We start from the raw sequence: 22317 nt of genomic DNA, 5'->3' as shown, positions 1-22317 counted from the left end.
AATTAAGTTGGCTTTTATGGAATGGCTTAACTCTTCCAATTCTATTATTCATCAAATGGCTACATCTATGGTTTTAAAGTTTGATAAGTATTGGGGTGTGATCAGTCGAGTGATGGCTATAGGTATTGTGTTAAACCCCAGGTATAAAATTGATTTGTTGGATTATTTTTTCCCTCAGATATATGGTGATCAATCTGATTGTGAAATTGAAAACGTGAATATTCTTTTTAAGGACTTGGTAAGAGAGTATGAAATGAACATGAAAGGTAAGAAGTTAGTTTCTTCATGTCAAAATCCAAACATAAATATATGCCAAAGTGTTGATGGAAGAAAAGTTGCTTGGAGGAGAGATTTTGCAAAACATCAGATTGCAAAGAAAAGTGAACCATCAAATTATAAGTTAGAACTTGATTATTACTTGGAGGAACCGACACTACCTGATTCAGATGAAGAATTTGACATTTTAGTTTGGTGGAAGTCTAATGGGTTAAAATATCCAATTTTGCAAATGATTGCAAGAGATTTTCTAGCCATTCCTATCTCAATAGTTGCTTCTGAGTCTTCTTTTAGTACTGGTGGTCGATTTCTTACTCCACATCGTAGTAGATTACAACCAAACACTTTAGAGGCATTGATGTGTGTTCAAGATTAGCTATGGACTGACATAGAAGGTAATTAAATTAGCACTTCAAATAACATATTTATATTCATTCAAATGATTGACTATGACAAATGAATTGATTTTCCTTTTCAGGTTCTTCAAAATTGAAAGTGGACAAGATGAAACTTAATACAATACTAGATGAGATAATTGATGATGATGTTAGTAGTTTTATTTTTAATATTTTATTCTAATTTTACTAATAATGTCACTATGTCATTTATTGATGACTTTATTTGTGTTTTATTTGTTTTAGGAATCAAGTGATCAACATGAAGATATTGGAGAGGAAACATAGATTTTAGACTGTTATTTTTAGAAGAATTATTTTTTAAATTTGTTATATTTAGGATGTATGTTTTAGGTACTATTAATTTGAATTTATGTTTTAACTTTTATTTAGTTATTCATTAACTTCTATTTTGATGTATGCTTAAATTTTTTTTCGCAATTTAATTTGGACCTCATTTAAAAACTAATAATTTTTTTAAAATATTGGTGGGTATCCAACGTGTACCGCGGGTATTTTTTATGCGGGTATCCAACGGGTAACAGAGCGGGTAATAGATACGATTTTTTCTTGCGGGTCGGGTAGCGTGTAGGCATTATCCGTGCCTGACCTGACCTGTTGCCATCCCTAATCCTAGGCAAGAAAGCAGAATCGGTGAAGAGTGCATGATTCATTACTTTGGATATCAAATTCTCTAATTTACTAGATTCTTTCTTAGCTCGACTTTTTGAAGACTTATTGTAAGGTTCTTTTTTTCTTTCTACCTTATAAGTTTAGGGCTTAGCCTTTTAGTGGGCCTAAGGTCAGCCCACTTAGTGCCTTCAGAACCCTAGCAACCCTTTTAGTTCCCATTCTGCCTCCTAACTTCTAAAACAGTTCACTCACTCTCTTATTTCTCCTCCAACAAAGCTTTACTAGGGTTGTCCTCGTTCTTCATCGAGCTAGTTGAACTCCATTCAATTCCATGTAAGTTGGTCTTCAATCCATAACTTCTCTTCTCTAGCTTTACTTTCGTGTTTCCAACTAGGTTCATCGTAGTGACCTCGTTTTGCTTCTAGTGTCAGTATTTTTAGCTCATCAAGTTGTTCCAAGAGTTGTGGTGCTACTCCGTAGTGTGCTCGCATTATTAGCTATCCTCTATCCAGGTAAGGGAAGCTAGGGTTCACATGCTTTTTACTATATCTTGTCTGTTTCAGCTTTATTTCGTGTCCTTATGAGTTGAGTGCTGCTTTGGTTGTATGAAATGCTTGGAAAATATTGTTTGGTATGAAAAGTATGTTGATGCATGCTTGAACAGTGGCGAGATCTGATATTTTCACCCAAGCGAGATTGTCTCGCCTCGGCGAGAATAGCAGAACCTCACCCTAGTTCCTGCTAGATCTCTAGCTTAGACGGATAGCTTTCGTTTTGAGCAAGGTACTATCTCGCTCAAGCGAGAGGGACTCGCCTAAGTGAGAACTCGTGGGAGCCTGGTGCATTTCACTACAGTTGTAGCTCAGGCGAGGAACCTCACCTTTGGGTGAGGGGTGGTCTCGCTCAGGTGAGGAGGGCTCGCCCAAGCGAGAACTCGCAAAATTCTGCAGAGCTCTCTGGTTGCAGTCTCGCCTAAGCGAGGGCCTGTAGCTTGAGCGAAAGACCCCTTTCGCCTGAGCGAGGGTCAATGGCTTGAGCGAGACTGATACAAGGATTTGCTCTGTGACTATTCTTTTCTCTGTTTTTGGTTGATGGTCATATGTATGATTGAGTTACTATGTTAAAGCATGAATTGGGTGAATATGCATGTGTTAAATGGTTTATGGGCTAGAATTGATGAGTTTGGTATGACTATGCGTATGTGATGAAAGCATGACCAACCATGCCCCCTCCAGAAAGATCACTATAAGCTTGTCTAGAAGGGAGTCTTCTATTCCATCACCTTTATCTTTGTTTTGCATTACCTTAGTTTGCATTCCCTAAGTTGGTTTTTAGTTGACTTATTTTGGTTGACTTGTTGACTTTAACCCAAAGTTGACCTTTGACATGGATTAGCTTAATCTAAACCAACATGCTAATCTTTGTTTGTCTTGTTTTGTAGGTAATTAAGAGAAAGTAGAGCATGCTAGGTGGCACATGGTGATTGGAGCATATGAATGATGTGGAAGAGAGAGGAAAGCAAAAAACATAAAGTAAAAGCAAAAGTAGACATGTACCTTGTCTCCTTTTACCTTTTTGGTTTATTCCTTGGAAGGCTACTTGGTCTCCTTCGTCTTTTGGCCTAGAATCCTCATGGAAATGCATCCACCAACCATATGCTCTCCTTTTGGCCGTGAGGTGCTCTAGCTTAGGATATTAGGGTTTGCTAGTTTATCCTTTTCATGTTTATGTATTTGCTAAAGGACTCCTATGAACTTATATTTAAAGGGGGCTCCTTGTCTTGTAAAAGGGTTGATCATTTTGAAATTATAAGCATGTGTTTCAACCACCCAAACCGTGAGCTCTCCTTCCATGAAGTGAACTCACCTTTGTCTTATCTTGCTTGTAAGTGGCGGCACCATCACTCATCTCTAGGGTTTGGTTGGCTTAGATTCCCCCTATGAGTGGCGTGCTTCATCCATTGCACCACCTTCTATGCTTTCCATTTTATTTGTTTCTTCTTTCATTTTTGCCTTTTAAATGTTGTTAAATCCGTGTATTGTTGAACTTGAATCCAACTCTCTTCTTCCTTTCATAAGCTTGAGAAATGAACCTTCACATCTAGATAGCTTGCTATCTTAATGTCTAGTGGGAATTTTTAAAAATCTTTCTTAAACAAATTCACCATATTCTTAAATCTAAAAGGAAACAAGATAATCCTTCATCATTTGGTATTTAGAGCCTAGGTTATCTTGAATATGGTGTTTTTCTTATGCTAACCTTTGTTTTGGTGACTTTGTTTGGCTTGGAGACCTCTCGGCCTTGTGGTGTTCAAGATGGTGTGCACATAAATTTTCCACTTCACTTGAGGTTAAAGTATCCAAAAACTCCATCTCTTGATATATGTTGCTTGGTGAAGTGAAAACATGAAATTTTGGTGCTTATTTTTTCCTTTGGCCGAGAGCTTACTAGTTGTTACCACGCCAAAATTTTTCTTCACATGTTGAAGTCTTCTTAAAATGTTCCTAGCTACTTTTGAGTCTCTTGTCATATGATTATTTGAGTTTTCTTGTTCTTGTTTCTAAGTATTTGAGCTATTGCATGAGATTTATGCCTTGTGTTGTTGTATGCTCCTTGAAATTGATTTCGACCTAATTTTTAAGGAACTAAGTGTTCAAGACACCCTAAAATATCCTTCTCATCATCTTAAGCACCTAGTTTTGAAAAGAAAAAGTATTTTCATGACAAAAACCCATTTGGCCGAGAGTTATTATGATGTTTGGTGAATCCATTTGGCCATTTTTACTAGGTGTTATGCTACCAAATTTTATACTTCGATTTTGGGTGATATTGGCAAATTAGTTCCATGCTTTAATTTGGTTATGATCTTTCTTGGTGTATGCATAATTTGAGGTATAATCTTGGCTTGTTCAAATGCTTTCCATGGAGTCTTCAAAAGTGCTTTTCATTGTTTTAGTCTTGTTCAAGTTTTGTCTTTAAAACAAATTTCCTTACAAGTTAAACTTTCTTGTTTTTGAGCTTTGCTTGCTTGTCTTTAGATAATCTTTGTTTTGTCTTAGTTGTTTTCATTTTCTTGCTTTTCTAGAGTGTTGTGGTCAAACCACTTGTCTCGCTTTTGAAAGGTTTTCATCAATTTTAAGGTGTTTTCACTTGTTGGAAGGATTTTGAGTGTTAGCCTTGCTTGTGTGCTTTGGGAGTGTTACCAAAAACACTTGGGTGCTTTTGAAGACCACACTTGGTCTTGGGTTTTGGCTTGTTTTATTCCCTAACATCTTTCTTGTCTCAGTTTTTGGTGAGTTTTGGTGTAGGAACATGAATATAGATCAAATCTTGAAAGTAGAAGAGGAGGAGCAATCGGCTTCACCTTATTCCCCTCCAATGGTGACTCCTATGGCCCAAGAAAGTGAACAAATCACCCTTGCCAACATCCTACGTGAGATGGAAGTTAGTCGGAGGGAAACTTTTGACCAATTGAGGGCGGATAGAAGACAAAGTGAGATCTTCCTTTAAGAGCACATTCAAAGGCTTGAACTTAGAGAAGATGAAAGGAGAAGGAGGAGATCTTCTTCCGAAGATTCAAGCCATGGTGGAAGAAGAAGAAGGCACGACCATGATGGTAAGGGAAGGCGCAATTAACTCCCACAAAGGCAACCTCCTCTAATCAAAATTCCAAAGTTTAAAGGGGAGAATGATCCAAATATCTACATTGAATGGGACCAAAAAGTGGACCAAATATTTAACATTCATTTAGTTAGTGATCAAGAGCAAGTAGACTTAGTAGTTTTAGAATTTGAGGATTATGCCATGACATGGTGGCATCAATTGTGTATGGACAATATTAACCAAGAGCCACCCGCGGCCTCTTGGATGGACATTAAAAATTTGATGCGCGCTAGATTTGTTCCTTCCTACTATAGGAGGAAGACTCTATTGAAGCTCTAAAGGCTTCAACAAGGGTCCATGTGTGTGAATGAGAATTTTAAAATGATGGAGTCCATGCTTCTCAAAGTAGGACTCCAATTTGAAAGTGAAGAAGAAAAGGTAGCTAGATTTGTGAGTGGTCTTAGAAGAAAAGTTCAAGATGTAGTTGAGTTGTATGAGTACTCTACTCTTGACAAAATTTTACACTTGGCCCTAAAAGTTGAAAGTCAATTGAAAAAGAAACAAGAGGCCAAGAAGAGTACTCCTTACAATGACTACTACTCTAGGATTTGAAAAGGAAAAGAAAGAAAAGATGAGAAAACTTCTTCCAAAGACCACCCACCTAGGTCAAATGCGTCTAGAATCTCCCATGAAAATGCAAACTCTTCCCAAGGTTCAAGAACTAGTTTCATAAAATGTTTTAAGTGTTTGGGATATGGTCATATTGCTTCAAATTGCTCAACAAAAAGGAACATGATCTTGAACCCAAAAGGAGAGGTTGAAAGTGAACATTATTCTCCCCCTCCCCAAAAAGTTCTTCCTCCCACACTTCTTCCCAATCTTCAAGTGAGGATGAAATCAAACCCAATGAAGGAGGTTTGTTGGTGGTTAGGCACATGCTAGGTCAAGTGTCTAAAGAATTTGAAAACCAAAGAGAAAATATTTTTCACTCAAGGTGCCAAATCAACAACAAAACTTGCTCCCTCATAATTGATAGTGGAAGTTGTGTCAATGTGGCTAGCAAGGGTTGTGGACAAGCTTGGCTTGAAAACCATCCCTCATGCCAAGCCTTATAAGCTATCTTGGCTTAGTGAGGAAGGTGAGATCAAAGTTGACAAACAATTTTTATCAACTTTTCCATTGGAAATTACAAAGATAAGGTATTATGTGACTTAGTGCCCATGGAAGCAACTCATATTTTACTAGGAAGGCCATGATAATTTGATAGAAAAGCTTTTCATGATGGCCATGCCAACAAGTTTTCCTTTAGCTTCCAAGGCAAAAATTACATTATTACCTCTCTCACTAAGAGAAGTCAATGAGGACCAAATTCAAATGTTAAAGAAAAGAAAGGAAGAGAAGGCGCAAGGGCATGGCAAAGAGGCCAAGAAGAGCATGATCTCCCTTAACGGGGTGAAAAAGGTAATGCTTGCCCAAAAACCTATTTTCTTAGCCTATCCTAGTGAATCTTCCCCCTCTTTCCAAAGCCCTCACTCTAGATGTCCCCAAGACTTGTCATTAGTCTTAGATGAGTTCAAAGATGTTTTTCAAGAACCTCCAAAGGGTCTCCCACCCCTAAGGGGTATAGGTCATGTGATATTCCTAGGTTTTAAAATAAATAAACATGGGGTCCATGTGGACCAAGAAAAGGTGATGGCCATCAAGGATTGGCCTCCCCCAAAGAATGTGAGTGAGCTTAAGTCCTTCCATGGGTTGGCTAGTTTTTATAGGAGATTTGTGCCAAACTTTAGCACCATAGTCGCCCCTCTAAATGAATTGGTCAAGAAAGGTGTGGTCTATAAGTGGGGCAAAGATCAAGAAAAGGCTTTTGAACTTTAAAACAAAAATTGATCAATGCACCACTCTTATCCCTTCCTAACTTCTCCAAAACTTTTGAGATTGACTATGATGCATCCAATGTAGGTATTGAGGTCGTGCTTCTCCAAGAGGGACACCCTATAGCCTATTTTAGTGAGAAACTCAAAGGGAGTCACATTAACTACTCCACCTATGACAAAGAGCTTTATGCTCTTGTGAGAACTTTGCAAACTTGGCAACACTATCTTCTTTCAAAGGAGTTTGTGATACATAGTGACCATGAGTCACTCAAAGTTTTGAAAAGCCAAGACAAGTTAAACAAGAGACATGCTAGGTGGGTAGAGTTCTTAGAGCAATTCCCATATGTGATCAAACATAAGCAAGGAAAGGCTAATATTGTGGCAGATGCGCTTTCAAGAAGACATTCCCTCCTTTCCATTCTTGAAACTAAATTTCTTAGTTTTGATCATATTAACGAGTTTTATCCAAAGGATGTTGATTTCTCCCTCATTCTTAGTGAATGCCACCAAGGGGCTTACAAGTACTTTTACCTTCTCAATCAATATCTTTTCAAGGGTAAGAGGCTTTGCATTCCCCAAGGTTCTTTAAGAGCATCACTCATTAAAGAGGCACATGAGGGAGGTTTAATGGGGCATTTTGGGCCAAACAAGACTTTGGAAGTCTTAAAGGAGCATTTTTATTGGCCTCACACGAGGAAGCATGTAAATAAGCATTGCAAGAGTTGCATAGCATGCATGAAGGCCAAGTCTAGAGTCCAACCCCATGGTCTTTATACCCCCTTGCCCATCCCTTCCAAGCCTTAGGTTGATATTTCTATGGATTTTTCTTAGGCCTCCCAAGGACAAAAAAGGTAGGGATTCCATTTTTGTGGTTGTGGATAGGTTCTCTAAAATGGCCCATTTTATTCCTTGCCATAAGATTGATGATGCAGCTTATATTACAAATCTCTTCTTCAAGGAAGTTGTGAGACTCCATGGCCTACCTAGGTCCATTGTGAGTGATAGGGACAACAAGTTCCTAAGCCATTTTTTGAGAACCTTATGGGGTAAACTTGGTACCAAACTTCTTTTCTCCACCACTTGCCACCCTCAAATTGATGGCCAAACCGAGTTAGTTAATAGAACCCTAGGGCAAATGTTGAGGTGTATGATAGTGCAAAATATTAGAGATGGGAGGAACTTCTTCCCCACATAGAGTTTGCCTATAATAGGGTTGTGCATTCCACTGCTTCTCATTCCCCTTTTGTGGTTGTGTATGGGTTCAACCCCCTAACTCCTTTAGACCTCCTTCCCCTACCCACTCATGAGGCATGGACTTGCCAAGATGGTGAGGCCAAAGCCAAGTACATCCAACATTTGCATTCGCAAGTCAAGGAAACCATTGAGAGGAGAGTTAAGAAACAACAAAAGGATGGTAATAAGGGAAGAAAGGAAGTCATCTTCCAAGAGGGAGATTGACTATGGCTTCACTTGAGAAAGGAGAGATTCCCTACTCAAAGGAAGTCTAAACTTCTCCCTAGAGGGGATGGGCCTTTCAAGTCATTAGGAGGATTCACAACAATGCTTATGAGTTAGACTTACCCCCAAGCTACAACATAAGTAACTCATTCAATGTTTATGATCTTTCTCCTTTTGATGTAGGGTTTAAGAATTCGTGGTCGAATTCTCTCCAAGAAGGGGAGGATGATGAAGGCGTGACCAACCATGCCCCCTCAAGAAGGATCACTAGAAGCATGTCTAGAGGGGAGTCTTCTATTCCATCACCTATATCTTTGTTTTGCATTACCTTAGTTTGAATTTCCTAAGTTAGTTTTTAGTTGACTTATTTTGGTTGACTTGTTGACTTTGACCCAAAGTTGACCTTTGACCAAGATTAGCTTAACTTAAACCAACATGCTAATCTTTGTTTGTCTTGTTTTGTAGGTAATTAAGAGAAAGTAGAGCATGCTAGGTGGCACATGGTGATTGGAGCATATGGATGATGTGGAAGAGAGAGGAAAGCAAAAAGCATAAAGTAATAGCAAAAGTAGACATGTACCTTGTCTTCATTTACCTTTTTGGTTTATTCCTTGGAAGGATACTTGGTCTCCTTCGTCTTTTGACCTAGAATCCTCATGGAAATGCATCCACCAACCACATGCTCTTCTTTTGGCCGTGAGGTGCTCTAGCTTAGGATATTAGGGTTTACTAGTTAATCCTTTTCATGTTTATGTATTTGCTAAAGGACCCCTATGAACTTCTATTTATAGGGGGCTCCTTGTCTTGTAAAAGGGTTGATCATTTTGAAATTATAAGCTTGTGTTTGAACCACCCAAAACCGTGAGCTCTCCTTCCATGAAGTGAACTCACCTTTGCCTTATCTTGCTTGCAAGTGGCAGCACCATCACTCATCTCTAGGGTTTGGTTGGCTTAGATCCCCCCTATGAGTGGCGTTCTTCATCCATTGGTTTAGGACGTAATTTCATGAATCTCTTAGTGAGAGTCATGGTTGTGCCTCATGGTTTAGGACGTAATTCCATGAATCTCTTGGTGAGATCTCATGGTGGTGCCTCATGGTTTAGGACATAATTCCACGAAGATTCATGGTGGTGCCTCATTATATAATTTAGTAAGGATTCAAGTAAGGATTGCATCCTAAAACTCTAAAGAGTAAGTTAGTCTCATGTAGAGCGTACTGACTCAAGTGGTGAGAGTAGTAGGAGGCCCTAGCCTTTGGCAGGATAATGACCTTAGATGTTTGAAGGCTAACCTTGTGAGTGGTAGGGTGAAACTCATTGGCAATGGCTCTGTAGAGCAGTAGAGGCCACCACAAGTGCAAGCATCTAGTGAATCCAACTGATTATATGTATCCGAATAATTGAGCCTTAGAGTCTTCAATTGTCTGCTATCACGTATTTGGTTGATTTATGTATCTTTGGCTTGTAAACTGTATGCTAAATTGTATGATAAAACCTATTTCACTCTAGCTTACCCTTTCTGTTTGTTGCGTGTCTTGTGTATGGTTTTCTCCTTTTGCGATGATCATCAATTTATTGATGTAAACAGATGTGGGAACTCCTCGTGGTCCTCAGGGTGATGGAAACTCCGTTGCGTAGCTTATCTTGGGTTGGATCCCCCTTGCTCCAAGTTTTCTTTTAAGGCATTGTGGCATGTACTATCTTGCTCCTTGAGCATGTATTTTGAATATTGTTAAACTTTTATCTCGTATTATTAATGGCATCGTGGTGTGCCTTAGTTTTCTTCCAAGTATTATGGACAACTGTAGGGAGTGACATTTCTACTCTATGACAATGCTTTTTTCATCATTTTGTGTGATGTTTCATTTAAATAAGTTTTAGTATTAAATGGGACGTTACACTTCTTTAATTTAATTAATTTTTGCTTAGTTGGACCTTTTAGAGACCTACTTCTCTAATTTACTTCATTCTTTCTTAACTTGACCCTTTGAAGATCAACTTTCTAATTTACTTCATTCTTTCTTAGTTCAGTCCATTGAAGATATTCTTCTTTAATTAATGCTTGCTTGACCTGTCGTTTCAGGTTGGCCTAGATGGTACAAGGACAAATTTAGGCTCAATTCTTGGACCATAAAGTTTAATTCGGCTTTTGGACGTTTAATATCTATCTTCAAGTATCGGATAAGACCCCGAACAATTGGAACATTACAATATTGTATCACAATAGCCAATTTAGCCTGATTATAGCCGTAAAACCCGTCTACATAGCCCCCAAAGACGTAAATAATCACCATGTATGAACGAGTAACAGTACTCGGCCCAAGCCACTAAAGGGTAACCGGCCTAAACTGCTAACTTAGGATAACTAAGCAAGAACTTGACAAAGTCAGAGCACTACCAGCAAGGCTCATAAAGGCCCACGATAATCGAACTAAGGGGCCTGACCTAAGACCCAGGCCCACTTACGGCCCAAACAGGGGCCCAGCCCATGACGTGGCCAGACATAATTAATAATCTATAAATATGTATGGACCCTAGCAATTAAAGGTACGCATTCATTACTCCCTTAATTACGAGATTTGACTTTTTGATAGTTCTTTGCTGACTTGAGCATCGAAGTCTCTTCCGCAGGTAACCCCTCTCGGGTCCAAACTGGTCCACACCGAGATATCCATAGATGACATATAGCAGTCGGGAGGAAGCCTACTAAGGAGATTGCGGATTGGGGTAAGGTAACGCTTGTGTCTAACATATCTTATTTGTTCTCAGCGGGAACAATTAGCATCTACCGTGGGGCACAAGATAATACTTTATGGACCAACCCGCATTCTCTCGAAGATGGTTTCTACGTGCAGCAGAGCAGGAGTTAACAAGTAAGCTGAAGTACGTCCTGCAGCACCTGCTACTACCACCCCGAACTTGGCCACTATCCTAAATGGTCAAGCCAAGATGCAACATGAATTGGCTTATTTGGAGAAACGCGGTGCTGATGAGCTGGAGGCACTACGACAAGAAAACACACGGCTAAGGCGAAAGATCGAAGTCGATCCCACTGAAAAGGAAAAGGCTAAGGAAACATTTGATGCTGCAAGGTCCCCAGCTTTCCAGCCCACTAAAGAGGAAAGTGAGTACAATCCCACCCCGCACACCTTCACCACCACTCAACAAACTCTCATCCTCTCAACCCATCATACACACTTCCATCCCACCCTCCCAGGAAACACTACGGCTCCTACCCTCGCTGCCACCCTTCCCACCACCCACATCCCACCTTACAACATACCTTCCACCCTACCTACAACACACATCCCACCCTACAACATGCCTCCCACCCTCCCTACCACCCATATCCCCCCTCACAACTTTACATCAACTTTTCCCACCCTCGTTCACCATCCCATCCCCCCTCACCCGCTCCCATCTACATAACCCAGACGCCGTCATCCTTTTACTGATTTCATCGCCAACAACCCCCTCCCTACCTAGTGGGAGCCTTTCACCCTGGAGCGTTATACAGGTGAGACCGATCCAGACGAGCACCTCAAGGTCTATATCACCCACGTCGCCCTCTACACTTCTCACGATGTCATTTTCTGCAAGGCCTTCCCTACCACCCTTAAAGGTCATGCCCTCGAATGGTTTACCACCCTTCCGCCATACTCCATCGACTGCTTCAACACCCTCTCCCACATGTTCACCACTCACTTCGCTGGTAGCCGTCCATATCAAACTACAACCATCTCCCTTCTTGGCGTCAGACATGAACAAGACGAGACGCTTCAAGCTTTCATTGATCACTTCAGCAAGGCTGCCCTTCGCACATCACACCTCAATCAAGAAATGATACTTCAGTGCATGGCACTCACTCTCAAACCCGGCTCCTTTGCCAATAACGTCTACCTCCACCCACCCGCCTCCGTGCATGAGTTGAAACTTCGCGCCGCCGACTATGTCCGCATGCAGGAGATGCAAACTCTCCATACAAAATTCTACAAATGATTATACACCCTTTATAGCAATCCCCCTACATAACCTTCCCGGCCTGATCCTAGACCCCGAGAACCCCGACAACCCCGCTTCACCAAATATGCACCTCTAAACGTTCCTCGATCCTGTCTCCTTGATGAAGCCCTACAGGCCGACCTCATCCCACCATTACACAAGACGACCACTCCCCCCAACACGGACATGACGAAATATTGTCACTATCACCGAATCCATGGCCACACAACAGAGGAATGTAAAGCACTCCAAGACAAGATTGAAGAGTTGGTTCGTGCTGGCCACTTTCGCCGTTTTATCCGCTGAGACTACCACCCTCCACGTTCTGACCACTGACACCCTCCCCGCAATTCTCGCCATATACAAACGTCCAAGTCAACTCACTAACCGCGACCCCCAACCTGTTCGAACTAATATTGCCCCGACCGACCCCCCACTACGTGGCACCATTAACACCATCTCTGGTGGCTTTGCTAGTGGTGGATCCACCTCATCCGCCAGAAAGAGACACCTCCGCCATCTACAATCCATCAACCATATCATTCACTCCCACCATAGACGTCGCATGCACCCCATAACCTTCACAGATGACGACTTTCATTGCCTTGACCACCAACAAGATGACCCCATGGTCCTCACACTAGTGCATTTTAAAGTTTCTACATCGCAGTATAAGCCTCGGTTCCTGCGCACCCGCTGCATATAAAAAAAAACTGAGGTAGTATGGCTTCCTAGAGTTAAAACAAAACCCAAATCCTTTCGCAGCCGCGCAAAGCATCTTCTTCCATTCTTCTTCTCCGAGCATCCCCACGTAGTATCCAAATATTTTCTTCTTTTTCCACTACACCCTAACCATTTGTTCCGACTTCACCACCGCTGCACCGTGAAGGAGGTGGTTTCGTGGCCGCTTATGTTGCGTCATTCCACCAGCGCCGCTGTTGCGCCGTTCTGCCAGCACCACTGCTGCGTCGTTTCGCCAACGCCATTTTTGCACCATTCCGCCAGCACCACTGTGCTGTCACTTCACCGCGACGAGATTGGGCAGTTCCTTCTCATATTCTCTGATCAAGTTTGGTGGGTCTTCGTGGAAGAGGGATTAGAGTCCCGTGTCTGTTTTTCATGGCCCTGCTTCGTGTAGTGGTAGCAGCAGAGGTTCCATTAACTATACCTTTGTGAGAAGTATCAGGGGTGGACTAGTGGGTTGTTTCATGGGTTTGTGAGGAATGCGTTGGGGTCTTGTTTGGATTATTACTTAGATACAGGTGATTCATCTGCCGCGCTTGCAGATGAGTTGACCTTCAATTTAGAGGATAATTGCGTGGAAGGTGGGTTTCATTTTGAGCCCTACGCTAAAAAGTTACTGCTGGGGGTGCAGTTGAAACATAAGATCTTCTGCGAGGAGTTATTCATCAAGGCCTTTAGTGAAGCTGAGAAGGCACACAGAGGGCAGGTACGCGAAATCATAGAATGAAACTTAATTTCTTGTGTTTTGGAGTTGAAGGGTGTGCTACGTGGTTTTGGACTTTTGGTGAATTGATCTTTTGTTTGTGTTTTTTTTAGATGCGGGCTAGTGGGGCAGAAGAGAATTCAATTTTTTCTAAATAGTTATATGCCTTGGTTGAGAAAAACCCGAGGCAATAAATATACCTTTCTACTGCGGTTAAAATAGACCCAAGGCAGTAAATATTAAATATGCCTCGGGTTTGTAACCGAGGCATAAAGAAACTACCTTTTTACCTCGGCCATATATGCCTCGGTTGCGGACCCGAAGCCAAAAGCTGGAAATAACCACTGTCATTTCCCTTCCCTGCACTAGTGTCACGGTTGAGTTGGAAAATTATGCCGTCAAAAAAGTCCTCATTGACCAAGGCAGTTCCGTCGACATCCTCTACTGGGCAACGTATCAGAAACTCCAGCTCCCCACCACCGCCATGGTTCCATACGATGAACCCATATATGGTTTCCCAGGGGAAAAGGTCTCCACCCGTGGCTACATCGATCTCCATACCATTTTCTGCAATGGTGCTCAAACCAAGATAATCCCTATTCGTTTCCTCGTCGTTGACGCGCCCACATCCTATAATGTCCTCCTCGGCAGACCATCCCTCAACACTTTTGGCGCAGTCGTATCCACACCTCATCTGGCCACAACTTCCCATCCTTCAAACCAATCATATTGAACGACCACCCGGCTCTGACATAGCCTTATTTGGAGATGATCTAGACCCCAGAGTAGGTCGGGATGCTCGCCTCGAGCCGGTCGAAGAAACTATACCATTGGAACTCCCTAATGGATGCGCCATCAAACTCGGCACTGGCTTACAACCTGAACAGCGCGACATCCTTACACCCATCCTCATCAGCAACACAGACCTCTTTGCCTGGTCAGTTGCCGACTTACCCGGCGTTGACCCTCAAGTTGCATCCCACAAACTCTCCATTTACAAGGAGGCCAGATATGTCTCCTAGAAAAAATAAAAATTTGGTGAAGAACGTCGATTAGCGACCAAGGCTGAAGTCGACAAGTTACTCAATGCATGATTTATTGAAGAAGCCCACTACACCACTTGGCTCTCCAATGTAGTCTTGGTTAAGAAAGCTAATGGCAAGTGGCGAATGTGCGTCGATTACACGGATCTCAATAAAGTCTGTCCTAGGGACGCCTACCCCTTACCCAACATTGACCGACTAGTTGACAGTGCAGCCGGTAACAAAGTTCTCAATTTTCTTGATGCATACTCTGGTTACAACCAGATTCCCATGGCCACATTCGACATGAAAAAAACTGCTTTTATTACAGACGATGCTAACTACTTCTACAAAGTCATGCCATTCGGCCTCAAAAATGCAGGAGCAACGTATCAGCGGCTAATGGATAAGGTCTTCAGCCACATAATGGGTAAATGTGTCGAGGTATACGTCGACGATATGGTCGTCAAATCCCTGAGTCATCATCAGCACGCTCAAGACTTGTCCACTGTCTTCTTTGCATTACGGCAATATAACCTCCGCCTCAACCCCGAAAAGTGCATCTTCGGCATCGATCGTGGTAAATTCCTCGGTTTCATGCTCATACAACGCGGCATAGAAGCTAACCCCGAGAAATGCAATGCAATTATTGAGATGTGAAGCCCCAGTAGTGTTAAAGAAGTGCAACGCCTCATTGGCCGACTAACCGTTATCTCCCGCTTCCTTCCCAAATTGGCCGAACAAACCCAACCCATTATTCAACTACTCAAGAAATCGGCCAAGTTCTCGTGGAACGACGAATGTGAACAAGTTTTTCAAAAACTAAAAAACACGCTAACCTCACCACCCATCTTCCATAAGCTGGACACTCATCAAACTCTACTCGTCTACATCACTGCCACAGATCACACCGTAAGCGTCGCGCTAGTCCAGGAGGTCGATGGCACTCAAAACCCTATGTACTTCGTCAGCCGAACCTTGCCAGATCCTGAAACCAGATACTAATTGGTGGAGAAATTAGCCTTGTCCTTAGTACACATAGTGCGATGCCTACATCCCTATTTTCAAAACCACAACATAATCGTCAAAACCGATTACCCTATCCAGAAAATACTTCAAAAGTCAGACCTTGCCGGCCGCATGTCGTCTTGGGCCGTAGAGTTATCCGAGTTTAACATCCGTTATGAACCCTACGGCCCTATCAAAGCTCAATGTCTCCTAGACTTCGTCAACGATCTCCAACAAACCCCTACAGAGGACCAATAGACACTGTACGTTGATGGTTCTTCAAACCCAAAAGGAGCAGGTGCCGGTATCGTCTTGGAAGGCCCCAACGACATCCTCATCGAAAAATCCCTTTACTTCGCCTTCAGAACATCCAACAACCAAGCTAAGTACGAAGCCATCCTCGCCGGTCTATCCCTCACCCGCAAAGTCAGCGTTAAAACACTAACGTGCAAAATCGATTCCAAACTCACAGTGGGACCTTAACTGACGAATTCCAGATTAAAGACCCCACCCTCCTACAATACTATCACCTGGTCCGAAATGTTATACAATCTGCTTTTGAACGCGTCTCCATCCGACACAACCCCTCGATCCGAAAACGTCAGAGCCAACATTTTGTCCAAGATGGTCAGCACTAAGCTAAAGAGCCGACACCGATCCCTCTTACAACAAACAATATCCGCTATTTCTACAACAAATACTTGTCATACCCTAACCCAACACCAAGCTGACAACTGGACCACCCCCTACATCCAGTACCTCCGAACCGGTAACCCCCCGCCTGACGTCAATAAAAGTTGACTTGCTAAAGCCGCCAGGTACACAATGATAGGCGATGACTTATACAAGCAAGGATACGACCAACCACTTCTCAAATGTGTCATTGCAAAGCAAGCCCAATACATCATTAAAGAATTACATGAAGGCATATGCGGCTATCACTCCGGCGCACGCACCATGACTACCAGAATCCTTCGCCTTGGTTACTTTTGGCCGATCATGGAAGCCGATTGCCACACTTTTATCAAAAAATGTATACCTTGCCAGAAACATGGCAACCTCATCCATAAAAAACAAGAACAGCTTCATTATATACTATCCCCGTGGCCTTTCGCAAAGTAGGGAATGAACATTCTCGGCCCTTTTTCCCTAGGAAAAGGCCAAGTAAAATTCCTTATAGTAGCTGTCGACTACTTCACCAAGTGGATAGAGGCCAAACCATTAGCCATAATTATCGCCCAATAGGTCCAACAATTCGTTTGGAAAGATATTATATGCTAATATGGCGTCCCACATACGATCATCATCGACAATGGCCGAAAATTCATAGAAAAAGAACTCGCTAAATTCTATACCGGCCTAGGCATCAAACATGTAACCAGCTCTGTTGAACACCCACAGACCAATGGACAGGCCGAGGAAGCAAATAAGGTTATACTAGTAGAACTGCGCAAACGGTTGGACAACGCCAAGGGTCGATGGCCAGAAGAATTAGTGGAAGTGTTGTGGGCCTACAGGTGTACCCCTCAATCAGCAACAAGCGAATCTCTGTTTAGCCTAGTATACGGCGCAGACGCCGTGATACCAGTCGAAATTGGCGAACCATCCCTGCGTCGAGAACTGTATGACCCAGTTCAAAATCACCAAAACATGAGCACCCACCTCGACCTCCTACCCAAGTTAAGAGAAAAAACCCAGATGTGCAAATTAGTTGCCAAACAGAGAACGACCAGAAAGTATAATGAGAACCTATGCTCAAGATCGTTCGCGAAGGGAGACTTAGTTTGGAGAATGGCCAACAATGCAAGAAAGAAGGATGGAAAGTTCTCCACCAATTGGGACGGCCCGTACCGAATACGTGAAGATGCTGGAGAAAGAGCGTATAAGCTTGAACAATTATCAAGCGAAGAGATACCCAATACATGGAATGTGTCCCATCTCAAGTTTTATTTCAGTTAAGACATATACTGTACCGAATACTTGTAACCCTGGGTGTACTCTTTTTCCTCACTTGGTCTTTTTTCCCTAAGGAGGGTTTTGGCCACGGAGTTTTTAGCGAGGCACCCCAAATCTCATGAATAAAACAAAGGGTTATAACCTCACGTCTACTCCTCACATTTATCTCTGATTCGTTTTAAATTCCCCACTCTTACAACAAGTAAGCGGCCTGGTCGAACACCCTTAATTTATCTTTACATTGTTTTAGTTCCCCACGCTTACCACAAGTAAGTGGCTTGGGTCGAACACCCTTAATTTATCTTTACGTCGTTTTAGTTCCCCACCCTTACCACAAGTAAGCGGCATGGGCCGAACACCCTTAATTTATCTTTACATCGTTTTAGTTCCCCACCCTTACCACAAGTAAGCGGCCTGGGTCGAACACCCTTAATTTAGCTTTACGTCATTTTAGTTCCCCACCCTTACCACAAGTAAGCAGCCTGGGTCAAACACCCTTAATTTATCTTTACATCGTTTTAGTTCTCCACCCTTACCACAAGTAAGCGGCCTCGGTCGAACACCCTTAATTTAGCTTTACGTCGTTTTAGTTCCCCACCCTTACCACAAGTAAGCAGCCTGGGTCAAACACCCTTAATTTATCTTTACATCATTTTAGTTCCCCACCCTTACCACAAGTAAGCGGCTTGGGTCAAACACCCTTAATTTATCTTTATGTCGTTTTAGTTCCCCACCCTTACCACAAGTAAGCGGCTTGGGTCGAACACCCTTAACTTAATGTTAAAATCATTTTAAGTTCATCACCCTCACCACACGTAAGTGGTTCAGGTCGACTACTCCCATTAACCAACAAACGTCAATAATACTTATCCAAATAAATAGATATAAAACGTAGCGTATAGCATGCATAACAACATTACCATACAAGCGCGTTCTTATCATGTATGTTATCGTCAACAACCATAAAATAAGTATATCCACAATATGCATCACATTAAAAAGCAATGAAAAATATTGTACAGGTTATTACAAACTTAGGATTCATTGTCAATAGATATCATAAAACTACATCCTAAGCCGCCTTGTCGTCGTCACCCTCCACGGTCGCCCCCGCATTCACATCCTCATCCGCCATGGCCTTCTCTACCTCTTCTTCAGGGCTGCTCTTGGCTTCATTGATGAGCTGGCCGTCCACCACATCTTTGTTCACATCAAACATCGGATCCACCACATCCACCTCCTTGTAGAAAAAGGCTGTTTGGCTCACCCCTTTCTAAAACCCATTGATATGCTTTTGGATGATACAACTTTTCAAGTCCTCGAGTTCGACTTCTACCCCTTCATGTTTTTCCTTCAACTCATCATAATCCGTCTCAAGGTCGGCTATCTTCCCTTTAAGCTTCTCTTCTGAGTCCAAGCAGCGAACCTTCCAGGTCCCCAACCTCTTTTTCTCCTCCTTCCACTCTTCCCTCTCCTTCTTCCACGCAGCCTTTTCTTCCGCAAACTTATCAACCTTACCTTGCAGTTCCTCCAACTTCTCACGGTTCCCTTCCTTCAACTTTCTTCGGTACAACGACCCAACTCGGCGCCCCAATATTAGAGCCTTGCTGCTAAACTCCACCATCGTCATCACCAGGTGGTCCGACTCCATACTATCAATGGAATTAATCAGCGTCTCCAGCATGGTAATCTCAATATCCTTCCTAACAGTTGTCTCCGGCAGCTTAATCAAACCAGCTTCCGGCCCCTTCGCGCCACTGGACGACCCCTGCCCTAACAAGGCAGCCCTCACTTTCTTAACATCTTTGCCTCTGTCAGGCCTAGCCGACAACTCAACTTTCCTCTTGGTGCTGCCATGTACATGGACCTCCACCAATGACTCTTGTAGATTTGGAACTTCAGTGTTCCCAACCGTTTTCTCCTTAACCGCCTTCTCCTTCCTTAGTGCTTGGAAAAGGGTCAAATATTTCTTCCCAACTTGAGCCATATGTCCTGCATTGAACACACCAAAGTTTTAACTTAGACACATTGAAACAGTTGAAATCACAAACAGATACCTTCAATATCAATTATGGATGAACTGAATTATAAACCCTAACTAAGCCCTTAGTGGGCAGTCTATCTGTAAACTTCATCAGCACTTCCACCACCTCCCTATCCGCCGCCGACAACTCATTGGTATTCATGTCCTTATACCGCCAAGGGTTACCCGTCAAACTAAAAGGGAACTTAGTACTCCCATCTGCGTTGAGGAAGTACGACCTCCCTCCCTCCTTCACCACCACTTTGAAAAACCCATCTTTGAAGTGTTTGAACGATTGCGTAAACGCGTCCACCCTGCTTATACTCGGCTTGCGCACCAAGGATAGCCATGTTGTCGGTTGTCGGGACCTTGTTTTGTAAAAGTATAAAAATGCAAGGGGAGAAGGCTGCAAATATAATGACTGACAAAAGACACGGAAGGCCTACAAGTACGCCCAGTTGTTAGGATGCAGTTGGGTAGGCGCTACGTTTAATAGGCGAAGCAACCCTATAGCAAAGTCGTCTAACGATAACCTAACATGCAGTTGTGAAAAATGGCACATGTACATATAAAAGAACTTGTCGGCAACTCCTTCTTGACCATGGCAAACGCGCTCAACAGCGCTCACCCGTTCCAACGACACTATATCACGGTCCACGTCCCTCGCAATGACAGGAGTACAATTCAGCCAGGAGTTCAGCAGCCTGGACCATCGGAACAACGACTGGTTTCGAACATCAACCGCAATCCAATCGTAACCGGCCTTCGCCGGCCAACTACTCTCGCTATCTCCTCGGGAGGGTCTTCCCTCACTTCAGTTATCGTCTCCATAGGAATTCTCCCCACCACAGCCATTGGGCTAACACTCCCCTCCTCAGGACGCCTACCTACATTCTCTCTAGACCGCATACTTCCACTACTCGACGATGACAACGACACACTATCACTAGTAGTAGACATACCTTTTGAGAATGAAAGATGCCGACAGATACAAGAGACTAATCGGACAACTCTAACGCACGCAGATCTCTAATTTCAGATTTCTTACAAATGAGCCAACAAAAACAAACTATCCACGCAATCTGCATTTATAAGCGATGATTCCAAACGACACAACTTCTTCCCGCCAAAAGTCACAACCCATATGAAGCGTCACAATGCACACCATAGGTCACAACCCTTAAAAATAACGGCGCAAAACCCCTTCGATTAGACCTTTGACATCTGCCACCCCTTTACCTGCCACAAACCTATTTAGATTCCAAGCCTTAACATTGTTCATCACACTTAAAGGCTGGGGGACTGGTGTACTACACCTAGTTGGCCTAGCCAAACACACTTCTTATCCTTTGCCACTATAGCTATACCGGCAAAGACTGGGGGACTGGTGTACCACACCTAGCCAGCTTAGCCTGATTATAGCCGTAAAACCCGTCTACATAGCCCCCAAAGACGCAAATAATCACCATGTATGAACGAGTAACAGTACCCGGTCTAAACCACTAAAGGGTAACCGACCTAAGTCACTAACTTAGGATAACTAAGCAAGAACTTGACAAAGTCAGAGCACTACCAGCAAGGCTCCTAAGGGCCCACGATAATCGAACTAAGGGGCCTGGCCTAAGACCCAAGCCCACCTATGGCCCAAACAGGGGCCCAGCCCATGATGTGGCCAAACATAATTAATAATCTATAGATGTATGGACCCCAACAATTAAAGATATGCATTCATTACTCCCTTAATTACGAGATTTGACTTTCTGAGAGTTCTTTGCTGACTTGAGCGTCAGAGTCTCTTCCGCAGGTAACCTACTGGTCCAAACTAGTCCACACCGAGATATCCACAGATGACATATAGAAGCCGAGAGGAAGCCTACTGAGGAGATTGTGGATTGGGGTAAGGTAACGCTTGTGTCTGACATATATTATTTGTTCTCCGCAAGAACAAATATCTATATTATTTGTTCTCCGCAGGAACAAATATCTATATTATTTTCGGTTGATAAATTAATTACTTTATAATTAATTATTTTTCAAATTTGATTTATACTCTTTAAAATTCAAGTAACGACTTTGTAATTGGTTATATAACACAATTTAATTTATTTTATTTTTCTTTGGACATCAACCCCATCTACTAAATAAACTCTTCACTCATTGTTCCTCAATGCAAATGACTTCACTTTTCAATTTCTCTTCACTTATTTCTTTCCTTTTCAACCATACTTCCCATCTCAATCCGAATAAGTTCTATAAATTAAGGAAGAGTGAAGATAAGGTAAAGAAAAATAAATGAAAGATGTTTAATATAATGTTTTTATATTAATATATTTAAATAATAATTTGTAAAATAAAATTTAAAAATAATTTAATTAAAAAAATAATTTTAAAAGTATATATTAGATATAAAATAAATTGAAATTAAAATAAAAAGTTATTATAAAATCTTACTAAACAAAAAATATTACATTTCAAAACAATAATAATATATTAAAATAAATTACTTTACTAAACATAATAAATTTTAAATTAATTAATTTCATTACATACTTAGAAGAATGTGAACGATTGGTTACAATCGATACTGACTCAGAAGACTGATCGGTATGCATAGAACC

The sequence above is a fragment of the Vigna unguiculata genome, chromosome 2, assembly GCF_004118075.2.
Source record: "Vigna unguiculata cultivar IT97K-499-35 chromosome 2, ASM411807v1, whole genome shotgun sequence".
Taxonomy (NCBI): domain Eukaryota; kingdom Viridiplantae; phylum Streptophyta; class Magnoliopsida; order Fabales; family Fabaceae; genus Vigna; species Vigna unguiculata.
The sequence above is the reverse complement of the archived record's forward strand: the minus strand, read 5'-3'. Positions refer to the sequence as shown.